Genomic DNA, 19346 nt, shown 5'->3' with positions numbered 1-19346 from the left:
AGGGCAGTAGAGGGAATAAACCAAGGTCGGAGATTCCATGCCTAGTGTTATTGCTTTTTCTTACAAGGAGTGGGGCAGGATACCATTCCCATACTCTATCTGTAAAATAAGGCAACCATATTTGCTTGGAAAAGTTTAGATACTGTCCATTGACATCCATATTGTAATATAATCCAGATAATCCAATAAGTCCAGTCACATGGATGCTCCTCTGAGTCCACTGCAAGGGGAAATCAAAATCTCTAGAGACCTCTGGAGAGAAGATAAGAATTTCTTCTGTCCTAATTTTTCTTCTCTCAGGCTCTGTACAAACAAGAATGGAAAGCTGACCTTCCTACAGACATATTTCCCCCACTATTTTCCAGCTCTAAGTGAAGGTTTTGGTCAGATGTTGTTTGATTAATTATCTTGCCTTGGATTGTATGGGAATGTCACCAAGCAATGTGGTCTTGAACACAGCTGAACTCTCCTTTTTGCTGCTCCTCACGTCAGGTCTAGTTGTGTTAAAGATGAGAAGTTACATCCCTCTGCAAATTAAAATAATTCCCAATTAGTGTTGGTCACCTGCAAGGCTTGGAATGGCAGGCACAGTGATTCAGTGAAACTTATTGTTCAGTACAGCTCATATATAGTGTACTGTGGAGGTATAGTGTTTCCAATTAGAGGTCTGATAGTAAAAGAAGATTCATGGACAATCCCTGCTATTAATGGAAAAATGCTGGCCCCAAAATGTTGAGGGCACTGGCCCAGAGAGACTGATATCTCCAAGCTCCCTTAGTTCCACCAAGTTCCTTAACCACATGGCTTTCATTAAGAAACCCTTAAGGCAAGTGTTTGGCCTTTCCTTCTCTGCTGACCCTTTAAACAGTTAACAGCACTCTATATCTTCCCTGCAGCAGAAGCAGTTCCCAGACATTGAAGCATTTTCATTGCAAAACACAGCTTGGGATTCTGGACTCGGTTATTTGTTTGGAAGATGTAGACAAAATGAAAGTGTAGCAAACTCATACCAGATTGGATCCACTTCAGAAGCTGCCAAACAGCTGCCAGTGCTGTTGGGTCAGAAGAGCTTGCCAGGCTGTTCCCTGGGGCAGGGGGTAGGTTTTAACGGAGGAACCTGGGATCTGGAGATGAACTGTACAGCTAGCCTGGAATAGAATATGCTGTCTACTGCATTTTCCCCACCTGCAAGAATATAAACATGCCCCCTATCCCCCTTTTCAGGCTGAAGTGTAGCTGATCTCGAGCACATCCACAGCAAAAATGCCACTGGGCATTTTGCAGTACTGCAGCATCACTTCAGACAAAAGAACATGTGCAAGGCCCTAACTTGAAGAAAAATAATAGGAAGGAAGGAAGGGTTTGCAGGATGCTGTGTAGCTCAGCACTCTGGTAAAGGACAAGGCTGTGCGTCACCCCTTTCAGACCCACCCTGTACAGAAACATTGGAAAGTGAGTGGAAGCTGCTTCTAAGCAGGAAGGTCTTGCAGGCCTGGATGAGCAGGCTTCTTACCTTACTACAGTGATGCTGCTGTTGGTTTTTGCAGTACAGGCTGTAAAAGTAAACTGTTGGACAGCATCTGAGATGTCCGGTCAGCAGGTAGTCTGTGGCTACAGTATGTGGCTCTTGTATTGCTCCTGGAGAGAGAGAGAGAGAGAGAGAAAGATTGAAAGGTAGAGAAAGGGAGGGGAAGAGATCCAGCTCAGGCACTTTGGCATATTTCACTAACCTGAAATGAGTTAAAAAGAAAAAAACAAACAAACAAATAAGCTGAGTGCAATACTGAGATTCAAAACCCTCTGCATAGAAACATAAAGAGATGTTTATTTGCTGGATTTAGATCTAAAAGGATTTTTGTTTCATTGCTAAAACACACAAAAAATCAGGGAAGCATCTTCCTCTCTTCAGGGGTTATGAGAGCTCACCTTGTAAATCTGCCTGCCCAGAAAGGTACAAACTTTTCCATATGTTGTTGGTAATGTATGTCAGCTTCTCCTGGTTTGTTTCCTGTTTGTTTGGAAGCAAGCTCTCACTTTGTTATCAGGGGATCAGAGGTAAAGCAGAAGCAACAGCAAAGAAGTCCAACAAAAGTGAGACCAAATTGGTAAACTACAACATAAAGGGGGTTGCAAAGAACTTCCTCCAGGACTGCTTGAAATTTTCCATTAGAATCTTTTTCAGGGGAAAATTTGCCTTTCAAGAAATGCAAAATTGCTTTGTGTCGTATTATGACCAATCTGAGGATTCAACTAAGAAATCTTCAGACAGTGTTTACTGGAGGATGTCACTGAAGAGTGTTGTGACCCCATCCAGTTCTTAGGGCAGACTTGCCACGTGAACTGTATTTCTCACAAAGCACCATGGTGATTTGACTTCCATGGTGCATAGCATTGTCACAGCAAGAGGGGGGACGATGCTGCATCATGAGAGATGTGGGCAAGGCAGGAATGTCAGCACACAGGGAAGGACAGGGACACAAAGCATACCAGCTACAACTCCCACAGGGGAACATTTCTGAACTGAAATGGAGGGCTCTTGGCCAAACATTTTCATTGTTTGGTAAAATCTCAACATTTTCCACAGGAAAACAAAAACACAATTTAAAAAAAAGAAAAAAAAAGCATTTTTCAGCCCAGATTTATCCAGTCAAGGTTTGAGAAACCACGCCCCACTCTCCAACAAGGACTGGATTGCTATGAAGACCCACAGAAATTGGGGGTGGGAACCAGATATTGCCTGTGACTAATCAGACCATCAGGCTAGGAGAACAGGGGAGATAGGGGAAAACTAGCCACATGTGATTCTGGCTTGGATTGATAAGTAGACCACATAAGATTTTGCCTGTCCCTGCCTTACCTATTTAAAGGAGTAAGCAAGTCTTGAGCATGAATAGTTAATACTACAAATTCTCAGCAACGGAAGAGTGACAAAGAGAAAAAGTAATGGAGGAGGTTTTGTGACTGTAAGTGGTAAACAGATACAATACCCACCTTTTACACTTATGCTCGGTTTCAAATTTCTGTTGAAGAGCATCTGATACCTCCTCTTTTCCATAGAGGAATTACCACACAGATAGTAGAGACCAGTTGGCTTAGTCTGCGAACATGTTCAATGGGAATGTGCTGGCCATGGGAGGGAGGGGAAAGGTGGGAGAAGGCTTTACTAGTAAGTGATCTTTTCATGGTTTATTTATCTGCATTGCAGGTAAGCTTGGTAACCGACAAATGGAGGCTGTGCCCCAAGAATTCTTCACAAAAGATTATATTTTCCTACAGCCATTTACAATTATACCTGCACTATGCCATTTCACCCTCATTGGGCCAGGTGTATATTGCTGTGTATTTTCTTTCCACACAGGTAAGTAATGACTTCTCTTTCTTTCTTTTTTTCTTCCTCAATCCCTTTATATTCTAAGGAACAAAAAAAAAAATAAAAAAATCAAAGACTGACACTTGCAAAAAAAATTATATGCTTCAATGTCAAGTTGTGTCCACACCAAAGACCATCACCTGAAACGAAGCTTTGCCAAAAATTACATAATGTTCAGGCCTGATTTTAAAAATTACGACTTATGCCAAGAATGGTACGAAGTTCCCCCTCACTCTCTCCCCTAAAACAAATATGTTAGGTATCTCCTGGAAGATTACTCTCAAGAGACTTAATCTAAATACTGACAGAATAGAAGATGAAGATGTTACGTATGACTGAAGGCTTTCCACCTGAACTGCCAGAAAGGAGAAAAGTGCCCCCTTGATAACATAAGCAGGGAAAAAGGTGGAAATGGAGCCAAAACACAGGGAAGAGTCAGTGAATATTTATGCCACCAGTATCCTGCAAGATTTTTGGAATATTATTTTTTTTCTGGTTGATGATGAGGAGATTCATTAGAAGTGGACATTCTAGATACCTGAAAGGGAGGGATTCACGTCAGCAACATACAGATAAATTTATTCCATATGAGATACTACCAGAAATCTTGTGTGTTTTTTGTTGTTTTTTTTTTCCCAATATTCATAGGTCAGTTAATCACTGCAGAGGTCTCTGGCTGCACTGAATCAGAACCTAAAAGATAAAGGGCAGCCAGAAAAAAGCACTGACAGCTGTTTAAGCAGAAAGCCCTCATCTCCTGCTCTGAAAGTCCGGAAGCTGCAGTCTGCTCACAGAATGAAACACTCCCTATTCACCCTGTTCATAATCTTTCCCCTTCACATCTGCTATTAGTTGTCAGCAAAGGCGTTGTGGAATAGAGGAACCCAGTCTGACATGGGTTGTCTGTTCTTATCTTCCTACAATTCACTAAAAACACTCACAGTCTGCAACAGCTAGCAAGGTGCCTTAGAAACAAACTGACTAATCAGAACCAATCAGAAGTACCTCTCCAGACTGCTTCGGAAAACAATATTACGCCAGATAGTCTCCACTCCAGGTCTCATCTCTATTGTGCACATTAAGACATTAAAAAATAATAAATTTTTTTGTTGTTTCTTTGGAAAGATTCCTCAGCAGAGCAATTGTCACCATAAGACATGTTTTCTTGGTCTTTGACTTCCTCACTATGTCCAATAGCTCTCTAGCCTTAGAGCAGTTCAGTGCTTCTCTCATTTTTCAACCATCAAACTGACAGGTGGCACATTATACAGCACAGTTGTTGTTGAATGACTCTGAAATCCTCCCTCTCTAAGGATACAACTTCCTGGCAGCTAAAGGCAAGATTGCAGGTCCAGCTTAACAGACCTGAGAGAGAATCAAGCTCTTCAGGGTCCCACTTTGCAGGTCTCCCAGCTGAATCTCCTTAAACTGCACTGATACTCCTCTTAGTAATAAAGCTAGTTGAACTGTGACTTCCACAACCACCACCAGACTGCAAGAGATAATGTCTTCTCCAAATTGCAAGTCAACACAGGGAAACTGAACTGCAATACCCATCCAATAGCAAAGTGTCCTCTCCATTCCAGTTCATGCCTGAACAAGCTGACTTAAAACTGTTTGACCCTAGCAGAGATGTGGGGTAGATGCCTTTCAAGCTGGCATGCATCATAGCCATTGGAGAAAAAGTAGTTCAGTTGCCTGTTGGCATCATTTGTGCTGAATAAGCTTGATATTGCCTGATTGTTGAACTGAGCTCCCCTGCCTGTCCATCTGCATTAACTCATTTCTTAGCTCAGACCACAAGAGACCCAAAATCTTGCAGCATTTTTGGCTGCAAGGTAGTAACATTTCTTTGGTAGAACTCATCCTAAATCCTTAGGAAGGATCTTTTCACCCAAGTTCCTAAGGAAACTAGGCTTGAGCGGTAGGATTGTCTGCATTTGTATGTGCCAATCCGTTTCTCTCCAAGTAACTGTCTAACCTGTTGGTCAAATGATAGAGATGAGATATAAGAAAAAATAAGCACTGAGAGAGAGATGGAGAGATAAGTGGTAGCCTAAGTTCACGTGTTTAAATTAGAGTCCTGAGAACAGGAAAAGTTTCAAACAGAGGTCTTCATTAATCACCAGAGACAAATCAGTGGGAACCCAGGCATCAGCAGTACTACATGAACAAACAGTTTGTTTGTCCAGTGTTTCTTCCTTTCTCTTTTTAAGTCTGAATCTGTACAGCACCTAGCACAGTGGTGTACAGAAATACACTTGTAATAACACAGTGGGAGAGTTGGCATGCAGAAACCACCCTTGCAGGCAGCTTCATTTCACATCACTTTCTAATGTCAAGCCAATTCAGGGTGGAAGGGTGAAAGAGCAGAAAGTAAAGAACAAACAAACAAAAAATCCTACAACCTCAACAACAGAAACCTCAAACCAGTCAAGAAAACAGCTATATGCCCAGAGACTGCTGGTCCCTCCTCAGATGAATGGCCTTTTCTCATACTTGGCTCTGTCTCATGCCCCAGACTCATGTCACTTCTGAGGCTGAAAGACTGGTTCCTTGTTGTGCAGCTTGAGTCTCCTGGGGTTTGGTAATATTTTCACGCCTTTCTAAGGTGTCTACTATAATAAGGAATATATAATATTATTATATTAAGGAAATAAGAAGACAGACTGGAATAAGAAGGAATAAGAAGACAGACTGACTCCATAGGCTATGAGATTGGTTACCACTTACTTCATAGCAAGTGTCCAGACAGAATGAGAAGAAATGAAGAGGGATTAATTGACCCAGGTTGCCTTTCTAAACAAATCTGGGAGGGCTCAGGTAATGATTTCCCAAGCATTGACCGGAGGAGGTGGCATAATCAGGCAGGCACTGTCAACAGCTCACACCAGAGCTTGAAACCCATCTTCAAAATCCCTTTGCTCTCCTGCTCTCTTCCAGCAGCTCCATCCTTCCCATCATCACCTTCCCCAAGAAATGCTTGGTTTCAGTTTTGTCCACTGCTGAAGGACATACTAAGAAGAAAACAAGAAAACATCTCCAAACTTTAGACTCCAAAACACTTCCACAGACCTTGCCTTACACAGATTCATCCAGCTCTATTACTTCCTACTACTTCTATTTTCTTTTTAATCCTGTTCCTCCCTTCTTAGCCCTTAACACCATCCCTCCCACATTTATCCCTTAATCAAATTGCTATACGCTCTTCTCAACAATTCTTCTCTAAATCCCTCAGGCGGGTTAGAAGCCCCCTGAGGAAAGATCTTTTCTGGCAACAGAGTTGAGATAGGAAAGAGGTCCTTGACAGAAGCATATTCTATCCCAGAAAGGTTTTAATCCTTCCAGATGCTTTGTCACAAACTGTGCTTTTATGCTGGTGCACTTTTAAAGGCAGCCAGAATACGTGCAGAGGTCAGATCTCAGAGCCAGGCTGGAAAACTCTAAATTGCTCTTGCCTTTGATTCTCATGCTTTAAAACCACTCTGAAGTTTAAATAAATGGATTAGAAACAAGTTAAAGAGCAGGGTGCTTAATGCTGCTGCTTAAATCTATAGCCTCAAGCCACAGCACTTTGGGTGGTGAGCTCCCGTCAAATCTCACCAACCCAGCAGGCTCCAAACAAGTTGAGGCTTGGATGCAGATTTCTGGCAAGAAACAAAGTGAAAGAGACCAGAGAGGTGGCAGTGGTCCTACTGCATCATCACAGAAACAATGCCTGTGGTGGTGAAATGGGCAGCTGGGTGTACATGGGACCATCTTTTGTCGAAAAGCATGAGCACCAAAGCTATTTGCCATTAATACTAAAGCTCTGACACCACATTTAACTTTATTTTGCTTTAAGACTCACGATTTCCAGACTTCTATCCAGCTGGGGAGAAGGGGGAGCAATGATAATGTGGTAGGCTAGGTCCTCTCAGGAGACTCAACTGCCTTGAAAGCCCATTCTGCTTCCCATTGTTTATTATTGTTGGATGGTGATAGCACAGCTGCTCTGTTACATCCTAGAGGTGAATGCAGTTCCAGAGCTGGATGAAGCAATTGTTGTAAATGCCAGCTTGGCAGCCGTTTTGGCCCTTCTTGGGGCAGACCTTAGCACCCCACCTCTCCTACAGCTTTGTCCTGCAAAAGAGTAGAAAAGCACTTCATAGCTGCTATTGAAAGAAGTTTCTGAACTTTTTAGAACAATCCCTGTTTTAAAGAGAAATTGAGTCAGTGAAAGAGTAAATCACTTGTATAGAGCCACAAGTGAAGGCTGCTCATTTACTGTGGACTTTCTGGCTGCCTGTACACACTGTCCTACCTGTGTTCAGCATCCCTACTCACTAGCCTATTTTTTGCATCAAGTCCAATGGTGATTGTTTCCAGTTCATAGACGGAGAGCTGAGACACCAGAAGATGAAATGGACCAAGCCTCAGTGACCCAGATAAGCCTGTGGGAGGAAGTGCTGTTGGCTAAAATCCCAAATTTTGAATGCCAGCATACACCTCACCGCATATGTAGGAACAGACCAAACATAGAAGGAGCACAGAATGGGTTAGTTCTGCTTCCAGAGCTCATGCACTCTTCTCTTTGCAGCAGGCTATAAATTACACAGAATTTAAAGATGGCTTTCTAAAACCCTGGCTTTAAAGCTTTTATTTATATCTCCCACACTGATATTTTTCAGACTTGTGACAGCTCCCACCTTCACAAGCTGGGGACATGCCAAGCACCTGGCCTTTTCTATAATGGCCCATTCCCCCCTCAGCATGCTCCCATCACCTCTTTTTTAAGCAACACTTTGTATATCTCCAGCAGCTATTTATTTATAGGAGAGGCTTAAAGGAGTGAAAGAGAGTGAGGATGGTCAAAGAGAGAAGCAACAAGTGTTGCTTCTACGACGTTCATACGACTATATCATGCTGGAAAAAAAAAGGCCCTGGAAGCAGCCAAAGTCTCATAGTGACAGTGAATGTAAGAGCAGTTTAACCCATGTAAATGGCATTAGACTCAACATGCCAAGACTGAAACAGATGAATAAATGGAAACATCTCAGTTGTGTTCAGTTCTCACTTTGTGAACAAGTTTACATAGCCATATTTATGCATGGCCTCTGGGATCCCCTGAGCACAACAGAAGCTTGGGTACTGAATTTTAAAATAGGACAGTCAAAACTCAGCATACAGCAAATGTCCTAGTGTCAGCTTCCCTTCTGACAGGGAAGGTCGCTTTACATCTCAGGCTGTTGCTCCCCAGTTGTTGTTGTTTAACCTGGCAAGCAGCAAATCACCACACAGTGAAAGAAATGGAAATAAGATAGAACTTGAGTTGAATAAGGACTATTTACAGAGACAGAAAAATTGAAACAAATGCAATTTATATATGTATATACAAATACATATTGTTATATCTGCAGTGCAATTGCTCACCATCTGCTGACTGACGTCCAGCTTACAATACAACTACCCACCAATTAATGTCAACACAACACCTCACCACCCATCAGCCAATGCCCAGCAACTGCTGAGCAGTGGGGTCCCAGTTTAATGGCCTTCTGCATGATGTCACATGGTATGGAATAACCCTTTGTCAATTTCAGTCCAGCTGTCCTTGTTCCCTGTTGCTGTGCTATGAAGGCAGTGGTTTTCCCTGCCAAGATGTAGCCAAGCCCCGGGCTCACTCCTATCACTCAGGAACAACCGAAACATCAGTGTACTCTCAGTGCTATCTCCACTGAAACCAGGACACAGATTCAAAAGTATCTGTTATCACAGTGGAGAGGGATGTCCACCCTCTCATTTCACATGTCTCCACCAACCTGCAGAGATTTGATGACTCCTGATAACTCATCAAGAAACCACAGAATCATTAAGGTTGAAAAAGACCTCTAAGATCATCTACTCCCAACTGTTCATGTACCACCAACATTGCCCACTGAACCATGTCTCTCAGTATCAAATCTCCACATTTCTTATCACCTTCAGGGGTAGTAACTCCAGCACTTCCCTGGGCACCCTGTTCCAATACTTCACCACTCTTTTAGAGAAGATTTTCCTAATATCCAGACTGAACGGCTTGTCATGACAACTGAATTCAAGATTTGCTTGTATAAGAGACCCAACATTCTCCTAAAAGTTTCATTTCAAACATTCTCCTAGAAGTTTCACGGCTTCAAAGCCTCACGGTGTCCTTGATGCAGCAGTGAGACACAGAGCCCTGCAATCTTGGTGGCACTCACTTCTTCTCCAGGGCCCAAGGAACATTTCTGTGCCCCAGGCAGACGTGCTTGCATTGCTAGGGGAATACAATTCAGCTTTGCGAAATCTTGTAAGGTTTTGAAATTTATTTTTTTTTTGCTCTGCCTTGGAACAGGGCAAACATTAAAAATAATAAAAAAGTGCATGCGAGAGGCATAATTGTGTCAGAACATCTGTTTTTGGCTCTGTGCTTTTATTCAGATGTCTGCTTCTCTCTTGTCTGAAGTGAACAGCAGGTCTCAGAGCTCAGGAATCTGGTCACAGAAAAGCTTGCTTAAAATCACTTTGTCCTATCCACAAAAATGCCCAAGGCTTTGCGTGAATGGTACATTTCAGCAAAAGTAACTTTAGTCGAAATGCTCTGACCACCTCCAGACTGTTCTCAGTGGCACCAGGCACTGCAGGCAAAACAGACACATCTTGGCAAAATTACACCATTGAAATTGCCGGCAGAAGAGCTCAATTTAACACCCACTAATTGTTGCACAATAGTTACAGGAATAAACTGAATTTGTTAATTAGATGCACGCCAATGAGTAATTCAAGACTGGTTTAAATAATTATTCCTATCTTCCCAATAGGCTGTGGTGGTGATTAGCTCTCTGGCTGTTTCTCTTGACTGTTCTGCTTCAAATAGAAAAGAGGTGAGACACTCATGCACTGTGCCATGGCACTCCTTAATGAAATCCCACTCCCTAGATGCTGAGACCCATTTGCCTGCGGCTGCTGTTGGTTGCTGCTTCTGACCACAGAAACGTCAGAGGCAGTGAGGTAGGCTTCCAGCAAGCTCTTGGATAAAAAGTGTGCCAGTGAAATTAAATTAATGCTTTTTAATGCGTTTAAATCCTGATAGAAGATTTAAGGGCAACAGTGCCATAGATGCAAATCTTCCATTATAACCACAGAACAAAAATTGGGCTGGAGAACAAAACTCTCCTCCCTGGGACACAGCAAAGCTACTTGTCCCAGGAGCCTGGAGAAATGCCCTCTGCTGGCACAGGAAGACTTTCTATTTTTTTCCCTCTCCCAGTTTGCCTGCAAATTTGCCTGTTTGCCACCCTAGAGTCTCCCAAGAGTGACATAAAACAAATTTAAACTTTAGCTAGATGGGGTCAGGTCCTTCTCCCCATCCTGTTTCTTTCTCAGCAGTTTCTCACCCTCCTTCAGTCAATTGGCTCACGTCATGCTTTTTTTTGTTGGACCGCTGGGAAGAGATATCTCAGAAAAGCACACAGAGAGAGCAGTGGAAGAAGATCAGTTTAACTGGTCTTCTGAAAGCTATGCAGAAAAAAAATGCAGCCCAAACACAACAATAGGAAAAAAATGAAAGTAAACTAAGCCAAATTCCATTCCACTGTGTGAGCTGCTCATCTAAAATGACTATCCTTTTTGAAGGAAGTGAGAGAAATGCCCAGATATTAGAGAATAGTGCGGTTATACCACAAACAGCATTAATCATCAAGTCATTCAAAGTCACAACTGCTTAATATTTCTGAAGATCATCTCTTCACAGACCCAAGGAAACTATTTCTACTGAAACAGCCACCTGATGGCTCTCTAATGGAAAACAGCAGTGGTACAAACTGGCTCTGGGTGGGAAATACTGTAATCTGTAGGATTTGTGGAGGGAATTAAGGAAGGCAGCACACAAGCAGGAGCCAGGAAACACAAAGACTAATCTTGACAAAAATGCAGGTGAATGGCCGTAAGTTCCAAGATCTTAACTTCGCATTTTCCCTCATAGAATAATGCCTCTAAGCACCCCAGAGATCCCTTGTCCACCTTGCACTAAAGCACTTGTTTATTTGGTGGGATGTCAGAGACAGGAAAGAGAAGGACAAAAGTTTAAGAAAGCAAATGTTAACCCTGGACACGCTAATGTCAGAGGCAGCCTGGTTGCCTGATATGCAACCCATCTCTGGAGGGGGCTGGCTAGCAGACCACGAAAAACATGAAATAGAATCACAGAATGGTTTGAGTTGGAAGAGACCCTTAAGATAGGTCATAGAGTTCCAACCACCCAGCTACAGACAGGGATATGTTGTTGGCCCTTCTCATTGCTGGGTTAAGTTAGAGCCTCACAGATTACTTAAAGCCGAGTACCAGACTTCACCAAATTCTCCCCATTACCTGTCCCCCCTTCCTCACACTCAGGTGAAAATTCTTTCTGCCTCCTTTCTTAAAGCACAGAGAAAGAACATATTCAAACATTCTGCTTCTTGAGTCCTAAGCAGTGACCCTTTTCCGGTCTTCTCGGTGTCTCTCACTGTTTTGGTGGAAGAACTCATCTGCTCTTTGCTCATTTATACTACTTGCACCACCATATCCATGAATTTCAGCTAGTAACTGAGCTGTCCCCATTAGGAGCATAGACAAGATAAGCTCGCTGTTCAGTCAATGGAGAGAGACTGGGGCCTTCCAGTTGTGGTTCAGGTCTTAGGTCACCTGTGCAACCTTCAGACAGTTTTTAACTGTAGAGGGAGCTGAAAGCTAGCAGGATCCTTATTTATTTGCCTGAGGTGTGGCAGAGCTGGACCACTGATGGACAGCACTGGAGACTACAGGTCAAACCATTCAACATAGCAACATCTGCACAGTTTACAAGAATCCAGTTTCAGTAAGCAGGTTAAAACATAATATATGAAACAGCCTCAGACAAAGGTCTCAAAAATAGGCAGATAATTCCTCTGCTGAAATTTATGCAATTGTAAGGAGAGAAGCATGAGGAGCCTGAAGGCAGACAAAAGCATGGAAGATAGACGTTCCCAAAGGACAAGTGAACTGAGACTACATCAATTCATAAATCTAAGGGGACTTGTCACCCCTGAACTTGAGACTCAAACCTCTACTTTTGTGTTGACCCATACTATAATAGAAGTCCAACTGGCTAGATGTCTATTGATTCCTTGTACTTCCATCTATTGCTCCCTCACCATCACCACTCTACACACTTCACTGGAATTACAGAACAAAACCCACCAATGTTAGTGCATGACATCAAATATTTAGAAAGTTTTTTCCAGTTTAGTTTTGATAACAATCCAAAGATGGTTTTGCAGAGCTCAAATACAATAGCTTCTTCCCCCTAGCCAATCAAATAAGAAAGCATATCAACAACCAAGCCCACCTATTTAATGGAATGCTGAGGAATTTACCTATTAGCTTTAGCTGCTCCAGCCCTGCCTCTGGAGAGTCCAGCCATTCATTGATACAGCTGTGTCTACAGTGCTGCTCAGCATTAACTCCTTGTCTCCCACCTTCAAGTACAGTCTGCTCATCCCAAAAAACACTGGGTTGTCCTTAATCTGTACCAGCCATAATGCAGAAACTAAAAATAGCAAGGACTATCATTAAGATCTGTTCTCTATCAGATAAGAGAATACGTGTATGACACCAATAAGGAGGAACTCAAGGAGTTTCCAGTCCTCTTCTTTTTTTTTATGGCCCTAGAAAGCTGAAAGGATAAAGTGTCCTGTGATGTGCCAATAATCTCCCCCTTAAGCATCCTGCTTCTTCCACCTTTGCTCAAAACTGAATCTAGCTGGAACAAAATTCAAAATAAACGTCTCACCGACCAAAATAATGGACAAATGTCTCAGGCATCCTGAGAAGAGACAGAGACAACATGGATGGAATGGAAATATGATTTACAGAAACTGGCTAACACTGAACAGATGAAGATGTTTTGTAGACTAAGTGGGGGTAGGAGATTTTCCTGCCATGAAACAGCATGGGAACTTTTCCATAGTCTGTAACACAATAGGAACTTGGTCAACGACTCCACAGACGTTTTTCTTTCCCCTCCCAAATTTCCATGATCTAGATGTATAAAATGGCTTCTCCTCTGTTAGATTTGAGATAGTCAGCTCTTTCTTGCAGTGTGCAACTGTCTTGACTTACTGCCTCCAGTTTAAGAGGCTACAATAATGCTGAACACAGCTTTTTGGTGGACACCAATCATGCAGTTGTGACATTTTTGGTAATTGTTTTTAATACTTTTTTTTTTTTTACTCTGGGGATCAGGAGATCTCAAGGGATTTTCCACCTGAGATTTCCCCTGCTTACCCCTGATTATTTTGGATGGAAAGGCTCAACAAAATGCAGCATAAATATAAAGCACATTTTTGGCTAACGTCTGAAATGCCTTCAGATATCATCTAAAGTTACACACACATGTCCCCAGTGAAGCCTGAAACAAAGCTCTCAGAGAAGACAGGATTAATTTGAGGTCAGAAGGGCTTTGCTTTCTGTCATAACATTGCCATGATGTAGTACCAAACTCATTACTTACCATGACATGAAGCTAAGAGGCTAAGGAATGGTTTAGTGTATGTTAGTTCATTTTCCCCTTCCACTACAATATCTTCTCTTGAGGATGGCAGCAAACAATCTAAACAAGGACTTGTGTGTATGGAACAACTTAGTCCCATGCAAACAATATGAGGACGACAGGGATTTCTGAGATGTTGTTTTCTTTGTTGTAACCAAATTGCCCACAGATTTCCCTACGCTGCAGTCTGCTCAGAGGGGACTGGATTCCGTAATAAAGCCACGTTGATTAGACAGTTCACAAAAGGGAAACTAGTTCACAATATGTCATCTGACCTTTTCTGTCTTTTCCTCTACTCTGATCAGTTGTGAAATAATTCTGATTTTTTCAAAACAGTTTGTTCTTCAATTTGGAATAGTGACAGTAAATAGTTCTTTAAATAGCCTCATTTGTCAGCTGTCCACTGGCATTAGTTAACATTAAAAAGCAGATCTCCTTCAAATGGATACTTAAGCTGTCTACTGCTGACCTTCGGTATGATCCCAGGTAGATGTTCTTGGAGGGTCTTAGATTCACTGATTACAGAGTTGGAAGGGACATCTCTAATTGTTCAGATATGCAATCCTGAGGCTTAAGGATTTCCACGAATTCATCCCTGTTTCAACCAGTGTACCAATTAAGAAAAAAAAATCCAAAACTACATTATCCTCACTGAAATATTTATAGTGCTGGAATGTATACCAGAAGCTTCAGGGATAAATCATACTTTGCACCTTGTTTCTGGCCTGACTGTGCCCAACTTCTACATATGAGCTGCTGTCATCTATGAATTCTCCACCTATTTTTTCCTACCTATCTAAATAGAACTTAAGAATCAAAGTCAGGCTTGTGAGCCACGCGTGAATGAGCATACCTTGCTGACAATGAGAGATTAAAAATAGCTACTAAAATTAAGCAGTTTTAAGTATAATACTCAAGCTTCCCAGAAACCTCAGGACTTCTGCAGGTACCTCTCTGACAGCACTGCACTCACATAATCCATAGAGAGCTCTTCATATGTTAACTGATTAACCTGAGTGTATACTGCAGGTGCTTCTGACACTTCTGGAGATAAAGCAGCCCTTGCTGAGCAACAAAGATACAACTGAAGACCTACAATTCACCTTGTATAGAAGTCCAGATGAGAAGAGGGAGCATAGCCAGGAAAAACCTCCAGTTTACGTATCTCTGCAGAGCAACTATCTTCTATTGATGTCACTGGGCCTCAGCAAAGCTGGATGCCTCAAACAATGCTTCAGTATATTGAATTCAAGCTCTGCTCTACCCCGCTCTTCAGTGACCCTTCATTGCACACTTCCAGGTGCTGATTTCCAAATTAAAGGAGTCTTTATTGTAGACTTTTCACACGTTATCAACGCGGTGTTTGATTACATCAATAGTGGCAAAATATCAGTGCTTAGCAAATAAAGAGATTTTTTTTCAGCAGGGGGATCTATTTTTGTCACTTCCTCCTGTGGGGCAGGTTATCAAGATGACCTGCATTGCAGCAGAGAACAGCTAACTGTTTGGGGAGCCGGAGGGGGGAGACAGATGGTATTTATGGTGTGTCATAAACAGTGAAGGACTCTTTGGACAACAGCCTAATAAATACTCTAAAAAGAAACTGCTGAACTCTCATAACTCAGTATACAGACTGTCATCCTTTCCCTCTTGCTTTATGATCTGGTTACAATTTGCTTTTTAGTATTACCACAGTGAACTCAGCTCCTGAGGACAAATTTCGAAGGCACAGACAAAAGATGCTGCAGGACTCCTTAGGGGCAGAACCTATGCAGAATTTCAAGGAATGGGTTCACTTGAGTTCTTACTTCTGGTTTGCCCTTTCAAACCTGCAGCTGCCTCTCAGGGATCTCTTTACAATTGTGGTCTCAATTCTGGACTCAGGAGGTGCCACGTGCTCTGCCTTAGCACAGCACTCTCTCTAAAAAACAGAATTTGAACATAACTCTAGGTTTAATGTCCTCCTGTAGATAGAGGTGGACTCCAGCGGTGAAATGTTTGGCTTTAAGTCTAGACTTCCCAAGTGACAAGAAGTCTGCATTCAGCTCTGCATGATGGATTAAGAGCACTCAGAGGCCAATATCCATGAGGGAGCCCATGGAGATTTGGAGTACTGTGTCCTAGGGTGCCAGCCCCTCCCTGCAGACTAGCATAGTTTCCTTCATCAGAGAGGTGCTCCAGCCCCTCTGATCATCTTCAAGGCCCTCCTGTGGACCCATCCTAACAGCTCCACATCCTTCTCATGTGAAAGAATCCAGGCCTAAATACAGTACTCCGGATGGAGTCTCACAAGGGCGGAGCAGAGGGGAACCATTATCACCTCCTTCTTCCTCGTGGCCACCTCTCTTGTGATGAGACCCAAGATACAGTTGGCCTTCTGGACTGCTAGCGCATACTGTTGGCTTGCATCAAGCTTTTCATCCATCAGAATACACAAGTCCTTCTCCCCAGAGTTGCTTACAGAGAAATGAGTTCTCCCAGTCAGTACACATATCTAGAATTGCCCCAGACCAAGTGCAACACCTTGTACATGGCCTTGTTGAACTTCATTAGGGTCATCTAGGCTCACAGCTCAAAACTGTCCAGGTCCCACTGGATGGTATCCTTTCTTTCTGGGTCAACCACCACACTCAGTTTGATGCCATCTGTTGAGGATACACACAATCCCACTGTCTATGCCATTAATAAGAATGTTAAAGAGCACTAATCTCTACATGGAGCCCTGGGGGACACCACTCATGACCAGCCTCCACCTAAACATAGATCCATTGACCAACTCTCTGTCTGTGACCATCTGTAACACTATAACACATTAGAAAGTGCATCAGTAATAGTGCAGTAGTAAAGCCGCAAGCTACAGCAAGTGAGGATAAGTCCAAATGTAGCAGCCATAAACACAGAACCAACGGGAAACCAAACAGAACCAACTACTTATCTTCAGAAGACATCAGATACAGAGCAACCTGCAGCCAGATACCCTTGCCTCCACTGCCAATCCTTACATGAGGTCTGGGAAGGTGTGGATCCTGGCTCCACCCCTTCCTGTCACTCAGGAACATTGCATGCACCTGAGCTCTTCTGTGTTGGCCCTGCCTTCCCACCAGGTGCTCCATCACTGGTACAGGCTGTGACTTAGCATTTTGGCTACATCATCCAACCAATCCTTTATCCACCAAATAGTCCATCTTTCAAATCTGTATTTCTCCAATATGGTATTTGAAAAATACCATATTCAGAGGTAAATTCCTTAGAGGGAATAAACATATCATCTTGAAACAGTGGTCACCTTCCTTCAGCCCCTATCAACACTGGGAATTGAGTCTCTGGACTGCCTTCCCACTTGGACTTTCTCCAGGAAGACCACTGGGCCAGACAGCGACTGTTGCCATGAGCAGGGTGTTTCTACCAGGAGTGCTGACAGCCTGTTTTCATCAGCTCCGAATGGAAAAATTGTTTGGAAAAAGGCCTGACATGTTTATCAAAGAACCATGGCATTTAGTGTAAATGATGAAATGACGGCAAATTAATCTAAACCCTGCCATCGCTGCTATCAGGAATCGTGGACTGTAATAGCTGTGTGATGGTCAGTGGGAGTTTCACTACTGAGGACCGTGTGTACTTTTTTCATACGTAATTTTGACTGTCAACTGAAATGCAGCTGCTTCTGTTGTGGATCATAGGCCATGTACTGCACCAACTCCCCTGTAGAGTGGGGAGGTAAAAGATGATAACTGCATTGTACTTTCCTTACTACTTTGTGCTGCTGCATCTGTCCATGATCTTCAGGACCGTGCTGTATTACAATGTGAAGTTCTTCAGTACAGGGCCAGCCTGTTTTTCTATGCTGTGAAGAGGATTAATAAGCCTCTTCATGGTTGATGATGTAAACATAAGACTTTCCAGGATGGAAGGATTAAAGACCACAAGGAGAATGGTTGCTAGAATGTCTTGTGGTAACACCAAGGAGGTCTTTCCATCAGCAGTCAGGAGTTCAGGCTGTTCTTCTAACAAGTACACCCTTCAGGCCTTGCTGACTCATTTGCAGAGCAATAATTAGGACAGAAGAGCTCCACTCAATCAGTATCACCATCTGTTGTGGTGCCCTACTGATGATGTGTGTAACTTTTACACCTAAGAAAAAGTTTTAAACACGCGTGAACTGCAACAATCATTTGCAAATCATGGGAGGAAAAACAAACAAACAAAAAGCTTGTGTTTTTTAAAGTTGTGTTTGTAGCTTTGGTGAGGCAAGGCCTAACTTAAAAACAGAAAACTGAGTGTAATGTTGTGTCAGGATATTTACATCAGTTTGCGAACACCACACAGGTATCTTTGTTATGATTTGCATTCATCTTTGGATGTTGTTCTGATGGCAGATGCAACACTGATCATTTTCAAGGACAGACAGGGCGGAGATGAAAAATCATGAAGCGAAGAAAGGGAAAAGAAAGGAAAATTTGCCAAGCCTTTCTTGTGCCCATGATCAGTGGATCTTCACAGATGATGGGGAAGGATGTAACATCCAAATGCATGGGCTGAGGCAGAGCAGAGAACTTAGATGTTTTCTCTGACTGAGAAGGAGACTCATGTTGAGGCAGATAAAGCCCAGTATTTTGCTTGGAGATTTCCCCAGTGACTAGAAATGGTCAGCACATGCCTACAGAGGACTCGTGCTGGGGCAGTAATTGCAGCATGGAGGCATCTTCTTGCCTCCCCTGCTCAGCCCATTGCCCTCAGCTCAACCCTGCAGACCCCTCTGCCCTGTTGCTTGATAGACTTCCCCTATGATTTGCTCTTGCTGCAAAGTTTTTGCCCAGTGAGAATATCCTGTGAGGTGCTGGGCCTGAGGTCGGAGGGAGGAGGGAAAGCTATTGTTGCTCTTATCGCAATGTGAGATTTGTTGCATTCCGAGGAAATCATCTGGTACTTGGCTTTCCCCCACTGCCCTGGCCACCGTGAGGATTTAGGACAATCCCTAATCTGTTCCCTTGTGAACACTAAGGGCCTTTCTTGTGGGAAACAAGTTCGCGAATTCAGTTGTTTCTATCAAAGATGAGGGAACATCCAAGCAGCGCCAGACAGTACAAGCTTCCCCCACAGGCACCCCGGCTCCGGCATCCCACACTACTCTATCACCACCAAGCCCCACAGCACCAGCCAGCATCCCCATCCCAAGCAGCCACCTCCTCCGCCTCCCCCTGTGCTCATAGTCTGCGTTCCTGGCTGCCTACCTCTCCTCCTCCCTGCAGAGCTCCCTGCAAGGAGAAGCACAGTGCAAAGCCTGGGAAAAGCTGGTGCTGACCTTCCCCTCCCCTCGCTGCTGCTCTGCACAAAGGAGCACATGCAGGCACTCAGCCCCGTGGGCCTGAACCTGTGACTTGGGCCCATGCCCCAGCCTGCACAGAG

General features: G+C 43.2%; 1 long non-coding RNA gene across 2 annotated transcripts in view; it reads right to left on the bottom strand.

Moving 5' to 3' along the window:
- Positions 1-1527: 1527 nt before the first annotated feature.
- Positions 1528-19346, bottom strand: part of LOC136057673 (uncharacterized) — a 100750-nt gene continuing 82931 nt past the window's right edge. The window contains exons 2-3 of one of the 2 annotated variants that reach the window (XR_010623057.1): positions 3293-3411; positions 1528-1638 (exon numbers count right to left, since the gene is read on the bottom strand). This is a non-coding gene — a long non-coding RNA (uncharacterized LOC136057673). Of the gene's footprint in view, positions 1639-3140; positions 3412-19346 lie in introns of those variants that run through there. The other variant, XR_010623056.1, reaches the window with a different exon arrangement.

Source organism: Cyrtonyx montezumae, unplaced genomic scaffold (genome assembly GCF_038088225.1).
Source record: "Cyrtonyx montezumae isolate F1298 unplaced genomic scaffold, pur_monq_1.0 scaffold_7, whole genome shotgun sequence".
Classification (NCBI taxonomy): domain Eukaryota; kingdom Metazoa; phylum Chordata; class Aves; order Galliformes; family Odontophoridae; genus Cyrtonyx; species Cyrtonyx montezumae.
The sequence above is the reverse complement of the archived record's forward strand: the minus strand, read 5'-3'. Positions and strand labels throughout refer to the sequence as shown.